The sequence below is a fragment of the Passer domesticus genome, chromosome Z (assembly GCF_036417665.1).
Source record: "Passer domesticus isolate bPasDom1 chromosome Z, bPasDom1.hap1, whole genome shotgun sequence".
In the NCBI taxonomy this organism is placed as follows: Eukaryota; Metazoa; Chordata; class Aves; order Passeriformes; family Passeridae; genus Passer; species Passer domesticus.
In genome coordinates this window covers 43,324,749-43,342,494 of record NC_087512.1, presented here as the reverse complement: position 1 = coordinate 43,342,494, position 17,746 = coordinate 43,324,749, and the positions used below count along the sequence as shown (strand labels likewise).

General features: G+C 37.2%; 1 protein-coding gene across 2 annotated transcripts in view; it reads left to right on the top strand.

Annotated features, from left to right (window-relative positions):
• Positions 1–17,746, top strand: part of ROR2 (receptor tyrosine kinase like orphan receptor 2) — a 143,112-nt gene that overhangs the window by 51,135 nt on the left and 74,231 nt on the right. Inside the window, exon 1 of one of the 2 annotated variants that reach the window (XM_064404154.1) lies at positions 10,907–10,925. The exons of the other annotated variant lie outside the window; for it this stretch is intronic. The gene's annotated coding sequence lies outside the window, so the exon portion shown is untranslated. Of the gene's footprint in view, positions 1–10,906; positions 10,926–17,746 lie in introns of those variants that run through there. 2 annotated transcript variants of the gene reach the window in all.

The window sequence follows — 17,746 nt, the reverse complement described above, 5'->3', positions numbered from 1 at the left end:
GGTGTTCATCATCATATATAAAGAGCCAGACAGAAGTTTTACAATCAATGTTAGAAAAAAGGGAACAGGATATAATGAAATTACCTAGCTGAGGGATTTCAGTAAAATTTTAATGGTTATCTTTGAATAACTTATTTTTTCTCACATTACAGACAAATATAGTTCAGCTTTCCAGAGGACTGTGCAATTTAAAAGATAAGTATTTATATCTTGAACACAAGTCTAGAAATTTTCCCTGCTCCTTCATGGGTGCAAATGAAGACTGTAAAGCAGAGTAGTAAGTCCATGCATTCTGAAAATCCTGAACACTGTGGCTTTCTCCCCCCATTTCTCTGTAGTGCAGCCACCTGTTTTAGGGGAGAAAGAGGAATTAAGGTGTTGCTTCAGTTCTTAATGGTGTTTTATAGATGGTAGTTGCCTTTCAGAGGAGAGAAGCCCATAAATCACTGTAGGCTTTTCATTAAGAAAATTAAAAAAACATGGAAAACTCCAGAAATATCCAAGCTATGTTCACATAAGGAGTTCACATAAGTAATGTGAGGAGGATGAAGGGAATTTTCAATTAAGAAAGCTACATTTTTCTTCAAGCAAAGAAATGTTCTTTATAAAACAGATACAATTTAAAAGGTAGCCATTCTTCAGTACCCTCTGCTCAGTTATGCATGACTTTTGCCAGTGACGCAATTGCTTTCTTCGGGATTTCTTATGCTTTTATTTTTTGCTGGGATAAGTTATCAATATGCAGTTAAATTTAGCGTGTCTTGTTATGGTATGCAAAATGGTCATTTTGTGTGCATTTGTTCTCTTTTACTGCTGTTTTTTTCTTGCTACTAGATGCTGAACATCTTCATGATATAAAGACATCAACATGAATGCCACTAAAAGTACAAAGAATTTAGGTCCCAATTCTTCAATTGCTTTTGTTAGCTTCATATTGTGAACATATATTGCAGGAGAAAGGCCTTATTATGGAGGGCACACTGGAAATTAAAATAAGCAATTTATAGTTAAAAAGAAGTACTTTAAATCCAGTTCTCAATTTATTTTTCCTTTCAGTTCCTGGCCTGTTCTGTCACCAAAATAAGAAGAAAATTCTTTATGAATATAAGCTTTATTTCCAAAGCCAAAGTGTGACTGAAATTTTTATTGAAGTATTTTGCTTTTCTTTCATAAAATAATTTTTTTGGTCCCAAATTGTGATGTTGAGGATTTCCAAAGAAAGAAATAAGAAGTGAGATTTGGAAAGAGTACTTGTATTCTTTTCCACTCTGATTTGCTTGAAGTTATATATATTTATTTAGAGGGAGTCCTTTCTAAATTTTTGTGTTTGTTTTTTGGAGACCTGATTATTGAATATCTAACTCAGGGACCAGGAGAAACTATAGAACAGATATTGGGGGAAGACTAAATAAATGGGAAAAATTCAAATTGGAAAAAGAAATCACGTTTCTGTGTTAAATTTTCCTGGTAAGCTTGTGTATTGTGGAATAGTTGAAGTGCTCTTTAAAGACATACAAATTGAAACAATTTAAATGATTTGAATGTTCAAATGGTTTACCATTGTTAGGAGCTAATCTTGAGCTGGTTCTCATTTTAAATTTGTGAAATGATACTCTTTACAAACACAAGTCCCAAGGAGAGTTTTATGTTTCTTTTTCTAGACATCAGCACTTCAGAACTCTGCAGAAAGAATTCAGCTGCTGTAGTACAAATAATAATCTTGTGTAGGAAGATCTCTTTTCCATGAAGTTCCTTATCTGTTAGATCACCTGGGAATTAAGAAATCTGGTTCTGTAAGAAAAGCACAAATCGTCTTTTCTTTCAGTGCTTCTTTATTGTGTGTTCAGTGGATTAATTGGTGATTCCATCTGCTGTGAAATTTTCTTCAACATCACCCAGTGGCATAGTTTATCAATGAGACTCTTTGGCTGGAGAGATTATTGAGGAGGATCAGGTTGTATTAATTTGGCATAATCCTTGCTGAAGTTGGTAGTCAAGTGAATACACACTATCCAAAATGTGGAATGCATTTCTGTAGCTTATGCTTCCACAGAAGTTCACTGATACAAATGCACTTCACCATCCAAAAAAATAGCCAGCTGGCATTGACAATGTATTAGATGCCCAAAAGGTGCACTTTTTATCTTATTGTAGTCCTACAGATAAAGTTAATATGAGTTGTGTCAAGTGGTGTGCATGTTCCTTCCTTCATCATTCTTTGCTGTCTCCATCCTTCTTTCTTTTTCTCTTTTCTTTTTATGGTAGGATGCCATTATAAGGGAAGGTTTTAAGAAAGAGTATTTATATCTGAACCTGATGTAACTGTATGATCTGCTGTGATACAGAGTTTTAAAGTAGCATTTAATATCTGACAAAAGATCTGATGAATTTCTGTTGTGTGTGTTGAGCTCTCTGTTGAGAGTCGTGTAAGTCATAACTTTAAATTCATCCCAAAATGAATAAGCGGGCAATGAAGCTCAAGCTGCTTTGATCTCATAGGCGTCCTTGCTGATTCATGAATGTGGTTGATGAGTTTCACTGGTATGTATCCTCAGCTAAACAGAATTAAATAGTACATAATAGAAATGAAATGTAAGTTAATTTGAAAGACAGTTTCTTAATTTCAGAACCCAGGTAATTTTTTTTCCCGTCAGAAAAGATAAAGAATATGTACCTTTGCTCTCTGTGGAGTTTGTGTGTGCTGTATAGCAAGACTTAACAAGTGCTTAATCAGAGAATCACAGATTCATTTAGGTGGGAAAAACCCTTTAAGGTCATCGAGTACAATTTTAAACCTAACCAAAATAAATCCACCATGGTGCTACGTCTACTACATGTCTTTCAAATACCTCCATGGATGGCGACTCCTGTGCAGCCTGTTGTAGTGCCTGTCAACCTTTTTAGTGAGGAAATTTTCTCTAATATCCGATCTAAACTTCCCCTGGTGCAATTTAAGGCCCTTTCCTCTTATCCTGTCACTTGTTACCTGGGAGGAGAGACCAGCTCCCTCCCTGTCTACACCCTCCTTTCAGGTAGTTGTGGAGACCCACAAAGTAACGCCTCAGTCTCCTTTTCTCTAGGCTAAACAACCCCAGCTCCTCAGGTGCTTCTTCATAGGATTTGTGCTCCAGATCCTTCACCAGCTTTGTTTGCTTTTTGAACAGACTCCAGCACCTCTCAAATGAGCAAGCACTACCTCAGTAAATTTATTGAGTATTTTTTCCTTCCAAGCACTTATTTTTCTACTGTCTTTCCTAGGTTTTGAGTAGCTGCCTTTAGGCTAATATTCATGGACTCTGTGACATAGACTGTTTATAGTGCATACTGGGTTGATGACTGAATTATAGACCTGAACATCATCTGGATATTCCTCATACTAAGCAAAAAATCCCACCTTGGGCATACTTCCACACTCATTAATCATAGAAATGATAAACTGCTGTCATAAAGTGATACATTTGAGCAACCTTCAGCTGGGAGGAATATATGAATGTGATGACTGCCCTGTGTAATACAGACATTAAAACAAAATATTTATATATATATATATATAGTTACAGAAGTTAGTTTTCTTACAAAAATTGATGTTCCATCCACTTGGGAAGTCTTTTAGATGTAGAGCAATATCCTGTCACAATTGCTTGCTGCTGGAATCAGATCAGAGCTCTGTAGGTGGGAGTGTCAGTGCTTGACTTGAAAAAGAAGCTAGGTCTTACAATATATCAGTAAGAAGCTGAGATTAATAATGTAGAATGCCTATAACCACATGTTTCTGTAGTGACTCGGACTTTACTAAAGTTGCCGGAAAAGCAACTGAGGAGTGAGAAGATCTGGAGCAGTATTGTCCAGTTTTTCAACAGCAAACATAGTCACATTAATGTCAATAGCATTAAAAAAATAAACTAAAAATCCTCATGCTTCCCAAGGCTCTATTCAAATACTTCTGAAACATTTGATTATTTTCCTAGTTAATTTCTAAATATTTCTATATGGTAGTACAGTTAGTGTGGTCATTGGATCAGATTACCACTGTTTCCTGAATGGAGCTTCTGACATCTCTTATGGCTAATCTGCTGCCCTTTACCATGGTCTAAAAAAAGACTTTATCTTCTTCCTTAAATCCTTATAATTTCTCCTCACAGCCCTCTTTCTCCTCCCTGTTTCTTCAGTTTTGTCTTTCTTTCCTGATCCTCTGCTGCATCACATTCCAGATACGTTGTTACATTATCTCTTTTCAAGGTGCTGAATTTTAAGATGATAAAGTTTTAACCTTTTTATGGAGTCCATTAAGGTTTTTTAAAAATTAGATTGATTATTCTCTTTACCTTAAAAGCTCTTCATACACTAGAGATACCCTCTTTTTTCTGTCTTTATTGTCATGTCTCCGAAATTTATTATATTACTGCTGTGGTTGTTTTCTTTCCCCCACGAGTATATTTTTTGATATCTTTTTGTCCCTGTGCATGAAAAAGTCTAATTTTACTTTGCCTAGTTATTATATATGTAAACCCTCTAGAAACACATGGTTGAGGTATTAATTCCTGTGACAGTTGAGTCTCCTTTTGGTCTCTACATCTTTCTTTCTCAGAAGATACTTGCGTCTTCTGCTATTAAATCCTAAATTCCTTAGATTAAGACTGTAATAAGTCTTTCTTCTACAAAAAGTCTTTTTACTCAAGGCTAATTTTTCCCTGTTCTTCATTTGCAATAACAAGATTTCTGTTGCAAGCAATTAAAAAATTCTAATGACAACTGAGACAAGATACGGTCAGATGTGCACCCAAGCAAGGCTTGTTTTAAAGAAAGTCCTTCTTCTGTATGAGAGTGGCTTCCCAGGGGTAGTCTGCATTACCAAGTTGAATAATGCAGAAGGGCCTGTAAGTAAACTGTAAGTAAGCTAAATAAAAACCTCCAAGTATCAATTCAAGAAGGCTGGTATTTGCTTGAATTGCATGTCAGACACACCTCTCGCATGTCTGTTATGTCTTTGTGTTACTTCAGGAACCTGGGGATTTTTTGCTGTTGTTGGTGTTGTTTTTTTTGGTTTTTTGTGGTTTTTTTTTTGTTGTTTGTTTTGTTTGGTTTTGTTTTGTTTTGTTTTTTGGTGGCGCTATGTCCCTGTAAACACAGTTGTTATAAATCAGGTCAATTCTGTCATTTGACACAGATTTGGCATGAAGATATTCTGATCCTTTTTGATTTAGTGTATCTCTGGACTACTTCTAGTAGTTCTCAGTTCTGAATAAATTGTTAATGGGTTGTACTTTCACATGTCTTCCTGCAGCTGTAATAAATTGTAGGAAGTATTTCTTTCCAGGGATAGACTTGCACATCTCCTTCATTTGTGAGCAGTCAAAAGCAGAGACCTGAAGAGATGGAAAGCTCACTCTCCTGCTTTCCCTGCTGAAGCTACTGAAATTCTGAAAGGTCTCTAATCATGCTTGTTTGCTTGGGTTTTTTTGGTCAGACTATGAAAGTAAGCCTTGCTACCCTGGAATTAATTTAGAAGTTGACTCTGATATATAAAAGGCTCAGTGATAAATTGTTTTTCTGATAGATAGGTATTGACGCGTTTAGATTCATATGTCCAAATCTTGTTTTTCTTTGTGGAAGTTCATTTGAGCTGTTTCCTTCTCTTCTGATGTTCTTGCTTAGACATTTCTATGCATATTTTCCAAGCTGTACTGTTGATGATTATTTCTGTTATCCATCACTGTTCTTGCAACAGTTCTGGCAGTTCTGCCCAAAATAATTCAGCTCCAAAAAATACCTAATAAAAACATGTCCAGGCTCGTAGGATGTTAACTCCTGTTACCAAGGGCTGAAGATGTTCTCGGCAGTGGTGAGAGTGGTAGGTTGGACACACATATATCACAGGCTGAAATAGGAGGGGGCAGTAGTGTGGGCGGGCCACACGGAGCAGGACACCCCCAAAATACTGCAACCCACAGCCAGACCAGAACAACCTATGATGAGGCAGGGGCACTGAGGAACAGAAGAGTAGAAGCAATAATGGGAAGGTGAAACAACTATTTATCATCTGGCCGCAGAAATCCTAAGAGCAAAGAAGTAGACTAAATCTGTCATGTGCTCCCCTTCAACCTCTTAAACTGCTTTTTGCTTCACTAGATCCATGTGAATGGGTTGAATTTAAACTCTGGTGAAAGTCAGGTAAGTTGGGACTGGGGAAGGAAGAAGTTATTTCTTTATGTAAATGTAGTAGTTTATGTTAGTTTTTTTTTTTTTTCTCAGAGTTCAAGTCAGGGATCAGAGATCTGTGTTGCATGGCAATAAATTAATTAAAGTACAATTCCTCAACTTCAGACAGTTTTGCCTGTAACAGATTTTTATTCTGAAAAAGCCTGCTATTTTTTTTTCTCCAAGTGAAGAAATCAGTGTACAGGTAGAACAATAAATGAGGTGTGGCTGTGTAGCACAATTTCTTTTTTATTTTAGCTGATGATTACATAAAACTTTCAAGCAGGGAAGTATAACTTGAATACTTTGTCTTATATTAGATTTTCTTTATAATTCCTCAAACCTGAACAATTTCCTATGAATGCACCTAAATTATGTAGCTTAATGTTGAGGTGCTTTGCTTTTGGGTGCAGGTCAAGGGCATAGTTTAATTTTGGTATTCACTCCCTTTGTTAGGGGTGTGGGGAATACAGGCAGCGTGTTCCACCACATGTCTGTGCCACGGGTGCTGCGTGGTGTACTGCAGCAGTACGGCGTATGGAACTCTCTTTTGGGAGGAACCGATTTCCTTCTCTTCGTTACAGCGCCATGGATACATTGCAATACCTTTGCCAATTACAGTGGTGGTTTTGTGTTGCAAATCAGGAAGAATCTTCTGCAGTAAGGTACAAGGATATAACTTACAAGAAAGTAAGTGACTACGACAGAAAAAAAATATGTACTAGTGTTAAGACCGTATAGGAAAATCAAGTCTGCTAGCGGTTTAATTCGTACTGTAGATCTGATTTTGATTTCTATGGAGATATACTGAAGTAAGTGTAAGGGGAAGAAAAACAGAAGGATAGTGAACTATGCTTTACATTACTGTAACTTTCTTGTTTGTCTGCGCGTGCTCCCAAGCCAGCATGTTAGGTATGGTATAGGACCAAATCTTAATCATAGCACCATTAGCTGAAGCCTAAATTTAGTCTTTGAATCCTCCTTTTTTAGCCCACCCATAAACAGAGAAGTTGTTGCCAGCAGACATAAGGCAGAGCAGCATTCTTGGGTTGAACTGGAAAAGCAATCATTTCCTGGCAGAGAACAAACTTGGTCAACTTATAAAGTGGTTTCACTTGAACAGAGCCCGTGCTATCAACTTTTATTAGGGTCCTGTTTATCTTGGGCCTTGTGGGAGTAAAGAGAAATGGAAATTTTAGGTAAATGCTTGTGCTGCATCTAAAGGTTTTGCCTTTATGAAGTATGGGACTGTGGAGAAATGTTTCATTTCATTTTGAAATCTCTTTCTTGTCAATTCAGAAATTGCCTCTTGTCAAAAAAAAAAGTGTTAAAAATATAGAAAATAAAGAAGAGTAAATCCTTTTCAGAAGCCCACTGATGCTTTGATAGATGGGCTTAAGAACTATGTGATGTATTTCTCTGAAAGTTAAGCTGCACACTTTTGGAAAGAGAAAGGGCCAGTGTACAGATTTTATTACAACACTAAAGCCCATGACCTATGTGCTCTACAGCAGTGCTTGCTCTGGCCTAGCTGAGGAAAACATTGGTGCTTGAGATTCATAGAATCTAACCCTTTTTAACCCTCTTCACTCCCAGCCCCACAAGTCATTACATCCAGGGCTTCTTATCCTCAAATGTGCTGCATAGATCTGCATCAGGAGCGCTGAAATCAGCCAGTAAACCCAGCCAGACTGAGCTGTGACTTTTCGGAGAAGTGTTTGGCTGTCTCCAGATGACACGCCCCAGAGCACCAGTGCTGTAAGCATGGAGCAGAGCCACCCAAGCTGGCCTTGCCCTGAATCAGCCCACATTCAGCACACGTTTAGATTTGATGTTATAGTTAAGCTAATGTAATATTGCTGCTGCTAGAAGGGGCAATCACATTCTCTCTGACCCCAGCTGTTTTGCTCTGGTGCTGTTTTCAGAGCAGCATTTTTCTAGAATCTCATATGAAACAGGACCCTGTGGCTGGGGCGACACACTCGTCACCTTCTCATTCAGGAAAGATCTATCTGGGGAATATCCTGCTTGGGTCAGTCCACATCTGCAGGATGAAGTGTGAAGCATATTGCTGGCTTATTTCCTCCTCATTCTGGCATTAATCATTCTGGTTCTTGGTGGTCATACTCTGGACTGTCTCAAGAACTCCTTTTTCACAGCCAATAAGTTGTAACAGGGATCAGCTGAAAGGGAAAGAGTAGAAATCCAAATTCTTTATGAGCTGTTGAACCCATGGGGAAAAAGCAAGTTTCCTAGACCTATACGGAACCTTTTGCATCACTGAGCCGTTTTCTGCTGTTGAAGGCACTGTGCCATATAGTCCCTTCCTTAAACTTATCTAAGTCGGTATAAAAACCGGCTAGTGTTTTCTTGTCTCTGCTACTCCCATTGGAAAGGCTGCCCTAGGTTTTGATTGGTTTAACAGGTAGGAACCTTCACTTTTGAGCAGAAGTTTATCAACTCCTCATTTTATCTATTTATTTTTGTGCAAGCAGTTATTTTTCATCCTGTGCTTACTTTCCCTGAACTTCCCATGATGACCAGACATGAGTTCTCTTTAATTTTGTTTTGCTGTGGGAAACAAGCAAATCTGGTTTTCATGTATTCCGTAAGTTCTGTCTCTCAATTCCTTTTTCTGCATCATTCTGTTTTTGTATGTGACAAATTCAAGGATCTATACAGACTTCTGCTTGTTCTGCAGTATTGCAGTGTCTCACTTGATATGTTTAGGAATTTTATATTTTTCTGTTTCATATCAGTATTACTAGAGCATTTAGACCAGTCTTAACTAGATTAAAGTATGAGCTCCTAAAAAACTGTGAAATTTTATGTTATTCTCTAATTCATTGACCTCATTATTTTGACACTGATTCATTTAATTCTTCTGATCCAGACCTCAAGGCCATTCTTCATAGGCATTTTGTGGTTCCATCACTGTGCATTGTGATTAAGTGATTTCAGCATCAAAGTTATGATATTTCTTCTAGCTTTATCACTAAAAATATTAAGCAAGGTTGGACCAAGCACCAGTGAGTGTTGGATCTCTCTAATGATCTCCTGCAAGTCATTTTATCTGTTACTTATTGTTATCTATTTTTCATCTTGCTTGTGTAGTACCTTTTGTACTTTTTGTAGTAAAAGTATCATAAATTTCCATATGTCAAATGTTTTACTTAAGCAAAACTAGATATTGTCTATAAAATATAGTGCTTTTATTAGAAAGGGCTACCCAGTAAAACAGAATGATTATAGATCCTGTTATAATTTGTTTTATTTGCAATTGATCTGCATATTAATAATTCTTTCCTTAAAAGTCTATTCTGAATTCTCGCCTATTAATGAAACCCAGGCCTGGAAATTCCTTGATCATGTTTTGGTTACTTCTGATTGTTTACACCCTAAATCCTAGCTATATAAGACACAGCACTCTGAATTGCTTCTTCTGCATACCTGATTGCTTTTCTCATCCATATTAGGACTTGCTTTCTCTCCTCTCCTTACTATTTTTTATTTCTTATTACTGTACCCTTACCTCCCAGATTTACCTTTTATTGTATAATAGGTGTAGAAATCACAGATATATCTCAACCCCTTCCCCTTTGCTTAATGTAAAGCACCTCATGTCAGTCATGCCAGCCTTACTTAGAGAAGAGTGTATCACCAGGTTGAGCTGAGTCTCTTGTTCTACTCATGTAGGGCCTAGCTTTCCATGGCTGGCCTCCTGTAAACACAAAGCTTATCCAAATAGTACAAAAAAATGTAACTTCCCTTCCTACAGTATTCAAGCCTCTATAACAGGAGAAGTGCAGAGCCTCTCTGCTATTCATCCTGTTCAGAAAAAAAAGGATAGGAGTATCAGAATAAATTTGATCAGAGCAAGGGTTTTGTTGTGCAGTGGCATTGTCTTCGTTTTGTCTTTTGAAACGGTCCTTTGAAGACTCAGCCTGCTATTTCTTGAATTTCTGTTTTCCTTTCCCCATGTCCTTCAGGAAGGGAAAGAAGATGATTGGAGTGCAGGTAATGCTGTCAATACAGCAGAGCAGATTTTCACTTTCTGTGTTAAAGTAAATATAATAATAGAGGAGGCAGAATTTTGTAGTGCACAAGTAAGAAGCCACATACAATGAGAATTTCAGGTTTTCTAAAGAATATTGTCAAAACATGGAACAAGGAGCATAAAGGGAAGTGAAGAATCTACCTCTGCAGGATCAGCAATGGCACTTTTGCAGTATTTTTAAAATCCAGATTTGTCAGCAGTATGATATGTTACATCATTACTAGATGATTCCTCCTGCACATCATTAGGTTCATAGCGTTTGCTTTCCACATAATACAGATGAAGGTTTGCAACAAGAACAAGCATATTTTTGTGGCATAGTCTACTTTGTACTCAATAATCATGAAGCCCTTTCCATAATATTCTGTCATCTTTGCGGGGGTGAGGCTATGTCATGCCTCTGCCACCTGTCAGGTAAGATATTGCTGTTTGCTGTGCTTGGATCAAAACTGAAGGTTGTTTCAGCTGGTGCAGAATGGAGTTCTTTAGTTCTTGGATATCAATCTTTCATATGTGTTTGATCAAGTTGATATATTTTTTTTTTGGTACAGGCTGTGAGTTCCTTCAGTGCTGTCCTTTATTTTTTAAATTTTAATCTCTGATTTGGACATAATTGGATTGGACATCTGGCTAAAGCAAGGCTTTTGATCCCCCTACAGATTTAAAATCGGTATTTGTTCAAATTTACTTATAATTGTATACTTTAAAATTGCTTGAAATTCTCTTCCTTATAAATATATATTTTTTCAAAGATCCTGTCAAGGAATTTAGATGTTCTTGAATAAGTGTGTAGTAAAGTTCCCTTAGTCACAGTAGAATTTTGGTAGTTCTCAACTGCAGAAAGTAAAATGCTTTGTCACAGAAATGAAGTGAATATAAAAACTTATAGTAGCAGAACTAAAAATCCGTCACTACTTTTTGGGGGTCTGAAGTGAAGAGATTAAATTGTCTTTGTCTAAGTGAAATGATGCTCAACAATAACATTCTGTTACCAATAAAATTGCTAATTTGCATGTTGTGGAGTTAAAAAATATTCAACTTTCTACATAAAGATGATACTTTGTATCTTGGTCGTGTCTTCTGGTAGGAAGGGTGAAGGAAAGTCAGTAAGTTCAATTACATTGAAAATTTGGGTGGTTAAGGCTCTGAGCATTGACCTTCATTTGGAAGGCTGTGGAGGAAGAGCCACAGAAGGAATTCTCATGCGGGCACTGTAGTGAGAGTTTATGAGAACACAGAACAATATGTTGTAAAGAGTGAAAGGAAAGCAGAAAGAAACTAAAAAACTGTGACGGAAATGGAGAATATAGTGTCTAGAGACCTCTGGAAAGAGGAGAGGAATCTGGCATAAGGAATGAGAAGTGTGGCAGGAAGTGTGAACAGAGTAGCTGCCTTCCTGCCAGATGAGGGCATGAGGTAGAAAGGGCACTGGCAACTGGCCACTTCCTGAAAGAGGATGTGTGCAGGTGACTTTTCCTTCTGACAGTAAATTTGTACTTTGTGTAACTTCAGGGTACATTTTTAACTTTAAGGCAATGAGAGAAAAATGAGGACCACTAGATTCTTGTGTCTTTCTCAGATCAGATTCTGTTTTATTTAATGAAATTAATTAATCCAATATGAATTACTATAGTTTTGGTGTCCTGTCCCTGGAAGGACAATCTCTGCCAAAATTTTGCTGTATCCAGTACAATTCACAGACACTTGGAACACAAATTACATATAAATATATAACTATTTTAATGAATTAATGGGAAATAGTGGTTTTGTTTGTTTGTTTTCTTGTTTGGTTTTTTTTTTTCCCTCAAGGTTTTTGTTTTGTTTTGAAGCTCACGGTTATTAAAAGATGAAGCTGTAAGTGAGCAATGTCTTTTCTCAAAGTTGGGATATTTCTAAGCCATTGTATCAGTGATCCAGCATGCATGAGCATACCTGAAGTGACTGGAAAATACTCTGTGGAGGGGACAGATAGAAATTCTTACACTTTACTGGCGGTGAAAAGATACTGCCTTATTCTCCTTTTAAAGATATACATTGCTTTATTTGGAATGGAGAATAAAAATAGACCTGATTTCGGCAGTATCTCACTTACACCCATGAGTGTTTCTTTGCACTTCATCACAGCACAGGACTCACTGGGCAGGCGATGATGTGCAGCTCCAGGCACTCCCTGGCAAGATGTTCTTCATGGGAAGACTGTATAGTTTCATAGCTATATCCTTTTCTGGCAGTGCTATTCTGCACTACAGCCACTGCTTTCCACTGCTTATTCCAGTCTTTAGAGATCACATCATCAACTGGCACAACAGGGTTGTAGTGAACTGGACTGGAAGACTGATTTGCATTAAAAATAACTTTTTAATCTTTTGCTGTGTTATTTTTAGCCCGGTCAGTTGCTTGACCTAAGTCACAGCATGGCTGGATAAACTGATACACTGCTGCCATAGTCCTACTGGGAAAATGTCGTCAGGATAGGGGAGGTAAAGACTCCCTTTAGAAAGAGCTGGGCTGGCAAGAAGACTGCACAGGAAGGTTGTAGGTTGTTGCAGATGTGAGTGTGCCATTAATACAGAGATCTTAATATGAACTGAAAGAAGCTTGAAGAAAAGCAGCAAAAATAATCAGATCTGTGTATTTGTGTACAAATGCATGAAGAGGATTAGTCTGGTGTGACCAGCTGGAGGAAGTGAAGATGGCATAGGAAGGTACAAGTGCAGAAATACTTAAATGGTGAAAGCATCACTGATGACAAGGGCTGTAGTAAAATAATGGAAAACAACAATAAACTTTTCTGGGTTTGGCTTTGGTTAGTTTGGTTAGTTAGTTTTGTGTTTTTACTATCAATGCAATGCATTGTAGCATTGAAGGTCTCTGTTTCTCTCAGGAATAGTTTCTTGAAGGAGGTTCAGTTTCTTGGAACTCATGAAGCTGAGTTGGATAAATACTAGAAAACAAACTGTATGAAGTAATTCTCCGCTGGCAGAGAGGTGAACGACTGAGATCTGTTACACATTTACATCTCAGCAACTGTGAATCAAAGGTTGCAAATGATGTTGAAGACCAAAACTATATCTCAGATGGGAAATTCAAGATGCAGAGCATGCTGTGCAATCATGTTATTGGTCATACCTACTACATTTTATCTGCTTCCTCGCTCTTACTCCTTCATATTGCAAGCATTCCTTCACAACAGCCAGCTACGAATGAGATGCTGGGCTGGTTTCCAGTGGCTTGAATTGACTTCAGAGGTCAGAGTGTTGTAGTGAAGCTACAGTATCTGTTTATGAAGCAGTCCTCCTTGTGTAGACAGAGTTGCTGGTAATTGAAATATTTTGAGACAGGAATTTTCAGCTAGTTTCCTGCACAATGGTTTCTAGCCTTTTATATAAGAGTCAACAGAGAAAAGTTTAATCCTGTGCTGAACCAGGAATGCAAATTTTCTTAGTGGAGTATTTTCAGTCTTGGTAGTCTAGGACTGTAAATGTCTAGTATGTATTGACTGATCTTTTTGTGCATGAGGGACGTACTTTGATTTTCCTTTTTTTTTTTTCCTTCATTATGTAATTAAAGCATTTTTTAAAAAATCACAGCTGTAAATACTACCAAAAATACAATTCCACGTAATGTCCTTATATTTCCAGTCAGTTTTATCACTTACTGGAATATAAATATTGAAGATGAAATTGAAGGGCCAAGTGGAATGATACTTCACCTATGGTCTGATCTGTAACAAGCCCAAATCCTGACTTTGGTGTACCTGGCTTTAATTATGCTGGATTCCTGGAAGCTGCTATCAGACTATTTCATTCCCCAATGGTAAAAGTATCTTGAAACCAAAATATCTCATAAGGTTATGTCTGTATTTGCGTTGGTATTGGAAAAATTAGATTGCATTTGTTTTCTGGATCAAAGTCTTGCTTCCTTTTAGGCACTGAAGAGGACTGGTTGGTAGGCTTGATTTTAACACATCTGTATTAAATATATAATATGGAGATATGGTTTTAAATGTAATTGGTTATGGTTTATGTGTAGCTATGGAATTTGAGAATAATCTAATGATTTTCTTTTTAAACAGACTTTTTTACTGTACCAGTGTGGTATGCTTGAAGATTTCATCGTTTTAGAGTCCTCCCTTTCATCCAGCCTATTTCTCATCCTTCTTGTGTGTTAGCTAATTCTGAAATTTTCTTAATTTGAAACCTGATCCACTACATAAGTTTTAAGTAGTCCTGTGAGTAATTCTACTGATTGTAACTCAATGTGAAAGACCTTTTCAGAGTCAACTTTTTTGACTCTGTTCTCTCATGATCATCTTCTTTAAATTGGATATGTATCAGTGGTGCTGTACAAGAACAATCTGTTTTATTCTTCCTGTCATTACTTGCTTCTGGCCTAGCTTGTAAGCATGAGTATGAAAGGAGAAACGTGTTGGACTTGTTGGACTTTGATAGCTCCACCCGATCAGGTTTTCCTAGTCTCATATATTTTAAATTCTTCTTCTTTCTGAAAAAACTGAAAATTTCAGGGTTTATTACATATTTAAATAGTTCCTGTTACAGATAAAACCACATGAGTTAATTCTGCTACTACTGACTGTGTATCTGGCACTTATTATTGACTCAGTTGTCGTTCTTTGTGTTGCAGTGAAGAGGCAGACTCCAATAATGTGGATGAGAAATAGTGGTTTATATTAGCTGTTAAATTAGGTTCATTCTAATTCTCTTTGGATGCTCTTAGCCATTGCAAGACTGTACTCTCTGATAGGAGAGAATCAGTTAGGTTAGATTAGGAAACCAATTATTTTATTCTACATCTTCAGTTCTTACTGTACTGAATTTGTGAGCACATAGACTGCAAAGGGTGGTTGGGATGGTAAATCAGTAATCCCATAAGACCTTTCTCTTAGAGTGTAGCCCTTTACTCTGCAGTTTGTTTATTTTTACCTTTTGTATCCAAGGATTTAATTAAAGTAAGCACTGTGGTTTTAATTTCACCGAGGAATAGAATCAGCCTGTTGAAATGCAAACATTGTTTACAACGGTACTTAATCTTGTTATATTTCTTTATTCAGTGCTAGTTCTGAGTCCAACATATTCCCTAGTATCGTAGTGGTGTATTCTGAATAATCCTGAATACTCTGTGTGGTTGAGGATATTTTCTATGTATTAATCTACGGTTGTTCATAAAAGAAGCAATTTATGGGACACAGGTTGATAGAAAAGTTAACATCTAATGTAGAACAACAATCAGTATTTTAATGTATGTGTGGTATGTCATGCCGTGTGTTTCTGAAGGCTGTGTTGATTTACTCCAGGAGGATGTAGGTTGCACTTCTGTCAGGCACCAAAAGAATGTTCTTCTGAGGTATAACTTCGAATGTGTCATTAACTGGACAAATACATGTCTTGGAGGGCAATATTAAATAACTAAATTTCTTAATGAAACAACTAATCAATGAAATTTCAGATCAGCAGGGGTCAAGTCCTTCCCCCCGTTCAGTGCCCTCCAAACACTATGGCAGCTAAACCACGTTTCAGAAATCTTCTTTCCCCTATACGAGGCTTCCACTCCTTTTCACAGGTTGCTAAAAGCTTCACAATTGCATTCTGCAGCCCTCTGGATCTAAAGCACACCCAGTTTTTGCAAAGGAAGGCAGAGAAACTCTTCCATTTAAGGGGTTTTTTGATATATATGTACAGGAGCCTACTGTTTGGCTGGGTTGTTATTAAACATGCTAAGGTTTAGTTTTAGTTGTACAGACTGGGAAAAAAGAAACAATCCACTTCTGGAAAACAGCCTTCAATAACCTTTGCTGCCAGAATAGCCCACTAACTAATTGCAAACACATGGAAATATTTATAAAGAGCAGGGCATGGACTCAAAAATGACTGATCTCCTGCTCCGGTTTAGCATATATGAATGACAACCCTTAGTAACCCTGCTCTCTGTCAAAGCAGGTCTGCTTTATCACACTGTGACACAGTACAGCTGCTCTGCAGGCAGTGAGCACCCCAAAATATTTCAATGAAAATAGCTCATGCTAAGAGGAAAAAGATTTTGAAAAGCAGTTGCCTCGTTAAGAATTAAAACCGACAGTTTAATTTTGCTTTCCATCATTGCATTATCTGTGTTTGAGGAAATTTGAGAAGAATCAAAAAACTTGCGTATTTCTGTTATCTTTTCAGTGTTACTTCATGCTTAGCAAGAATAAGTAATGGCTGTTATACAAATGTTGGCCTATGCACAGCAGGGCCCTGACATCACAGCCTTAAAGCACTGAACACATAGTTCATTTTCTCTTCCCCTATGAACTGTTCTCCTGCAGAAGGGTCACATTTGTATAAACAGAACATGGAAAAAAAATGGGACTGTCACGTTTCTAGTAATTTTCATGTGAATATCAGTTTATTCACTGTTGGGTGGCTGGGGGGTTTGTTCTTTGTTTCTTTGTGCATTTTTGGTGGGTTGGGTTTTTTTTTGGGGTTTGTTGTTTTTTTTTTTTTGGTTTTTTTTGGTGTGTGAAATGATGAGCAAAATACAGATGTATAGTTACTATTCCTTTGCCACAACACTGTTGAAAAGTGAACACAATTTCTATTTTTATTAATCTCCACTATATTCTGAGGACTATTTTCATTAGCTTTTGGAAAAATATCACAGTTTATTACCAGTAATTTCTCTTGTAACCAGGTACTCAGAATTTGGAGTGTTGTCATGAGCAGCCATCCAGCCCCATGATGTCTTTTGGTGTCTATAGAACCAGTTTTGAAATCTCCAGAGGATTACGGATTTTGAAACAACTCTTAATGGTATTTGGCATTTGTTCAGCTACCTCTCTCATCACCAGAAAAAAGCTCCTTACACATGCTTAACAGAAAAAAGGGTTTTGAGAGTTTCAAGCTGTTGTTTTAGTGAGGGTCATTTTATGCTTGATGGAAAATCTTGACTATTTGGGCTGAATTTCCTTACAGTTAAAAGGCAAGTGGTATGTCTCCGGTTTTACAGAAGATGTGAGTGTATGCTTTCAATCAGAAATATGAGTGACTTATGAATCAGCTTGTGTTTTGGGTATTACTTTCTTCCTTGCTGTTATTTTTCATCATGTGTGATGCATATGAGGAAGAAAAGCCCACATTTTCTTCAGGTCTAAAGTACTGACAGAAAAATGGCATGCAAGAACTTGGGAAGAAGGCAGTGTAACTGTCTCTTATCCGAGTCCCAGAAATTCTGGCTTTGTGCTGCCTGTTTTCCTGAGAGTTGGATGTGAAAATTTCCCTCTTATGAGCATGGATCGAGTTCTATCTGACTTCAGGCTTGATACATCCATTATAATAAAATGGCTTCTGTTTTCAGAGTATGCTCCTTATGTTTCCAGAAAGTACACAACTTTAATGCAAATCTGACACTGAGGATTTAATTTAATCATAATCTGCCCAATCTGTGTCATGTACTTGCTTTTCTTTTAGTGTTTGAAGTAGCACTACAGTATCA